At 38.9% G+C, this 1882-nt stretch overlaps 1 protein-coding gene across 1 annotated transcript in view; it reads right to left on the reverse strand.

Moving 5' to 3' along the window:
* The window catches only part of LOC108731291 (fatty acid synthase), a gene marked incomplete at its 5' end in the record, with an annotated part of 7000 nt that overhangs the window by 2471 nt on the left and 2647 nt on the right, over positions 1–1882 (reverse strand). The window lies entirely within an intron of this gene.

A 1882-nucleotide genomic window follows, 5' to 3' on the forward strand; every position in this document is an offset into this window, starting at 1 on the left:
GATGGATACGGACGCGTGCGTCGGTCGCTCGGACGTCCGGGAACGCCCGGAGGGAGGCAGAGAACCTCTCTCTACCCCCTGGTCGTCGATTGATCTGAACGCGCGTGCAGGATCCGAGCGACACTAATTTGGAGAACTCTCCAAGAGAGACTGAGAACACTCGACCCCTCGGTTGTCTTAGTATCGTCGGTTTTGCTAGGAGCAGGAGCTGGAGCGGATACGTGGCTCTGAGCTTGATACGGAGAAAAAGCTGAATTTGCTACCGAAATCCCGGCTTTTATACGCGTTTGTTGCTCCCACTCGTTTTGTTCCGGACGTGAGTCCCGCCGGTTATGAAACGAGTGGGGAACACGTGCTGCGAGCGGGGATCAACGCCGCGAGTTCGGCGGCCTCCGGTAGGCTTCGCGGGCGCTCGCCGATCGGTGTTCCTGGCATATGCCGACACTGCGATCGGCGGCGTTCGTTCGCTTTTCGCGCGTTGTCAGTTGGTCCCTGTGAATTATGTTTTCATTTTAAAAAAGGTTCGGGCGCACCGCGCCCTCATCGCTGCGATGCAGCGGCGTCCGGCGGATGTAATGCCGGGTACGATGCATTATTAGGGGTGCATCGTTACAAATTTGTTTAGCAATCTGTAAAAATAAATTGTTCATGAATCCAACTATTCCTTTCTATTTATTTCTTTATAAATAAAGATAAATATGGAATGATGTTTGTGGACATATTTTACACATAATATTATTTATATACATATATTTATATATGTTTATATATACATTTAATTATAATGTTTATATGTATGTACTATTTAGTTTTCTATATGACAAAATTTTGTTCTATAACATTTATGTAATACTAATACAACAAATGTTCTGGTAACGATCACATTTTTTCAGGTCAACTTTAGATGAAAATATCAACATCATTGTGATATACATGATACGTACCAAATGACATTCGAAGTATATATCTGATAAAATTTTCTTACAGATTCTTGCACAAAAAAATTTTATCAGGTACTTCGAATGTCATTTGGTACGTATCATATTATTAAAATCACAATGATGTTGATATTTTCACCAAAAGTTGATCTGAAAAAATATGACCGTTATCAGCGAACATTTGTTGTATAAATACTACGTAAATGTTATAAAACAGCGTTTGCTGAGAAACATCTTTGTTTCGTTTTATACTTAAATAATTTTTATACTTAAATATTACGTGTCTGTTACATCATTATATTCTGTCGTAATGATGTATTAGATACGGCATAATGTTGCTAAAATTTTTATATAAACTTGACACAAAAATAACATAGTAGTTACTGGAATAGCAATTTTTGTTTTGTAAGTAAACGTTTCAGAACAATGTTTGCTGAGTAACGTCTTTGTTTCGTAATATTTATACTTAAATATTACGTGTCTGTTACATCATTTAATTCTGTCATAGTGATGTATTAGATATAGCATAATGTTGCTGACATTTTTACCTAATTTTGATCTAAAAATAACGTGGTAGTTACCAAAACAGCGAACATTTGTTCTGTAAGTGTTACATAAATGTTTCGAAATAATGTTTGCTGGGTATATAAGTATATATATAAATATATTGTTATGCCCGTGTTTCGCTGTCGCCCGTGACATTGCGTAGTGCACGCGTTGCCGAGAGACGAAGAGGCTTTCTTCTGTTTGTAAACAAGATCGTCGAATTGGAGAGCGAGCTATCGACGCGCGCGGACGTTTCTTCTCGATTGCTCTTTCTCTTATCTTAGCGTTCTGTATTCTTAACTAATAAACGTTCCTTGTTCCTTTTCTTCTTTACATTCGTGTTGTTATTTCGGCGGAACGGGAGTGTGTGTGAGCGACTGCGAGCCCGATCTCGTTAA

The sequence above is a fragment of the Mycetomoellerius zeteki genome, unplaced genomic scaffold (assembly GCF_001594055.1).
Source record: "Mycetomoellerius zeteki isolate Tzet28-1 unplaced genomic scaffold, Tzet1.0 scaffold1238, whole genome shotgun sequence".
Lineage (NCBI taxonomy): Eukaryota > Metazoa > Arthropoda > Insecta > Hymenoptera > Formicidae > Mycetomoellerius > Mycetomoellerius zeteki.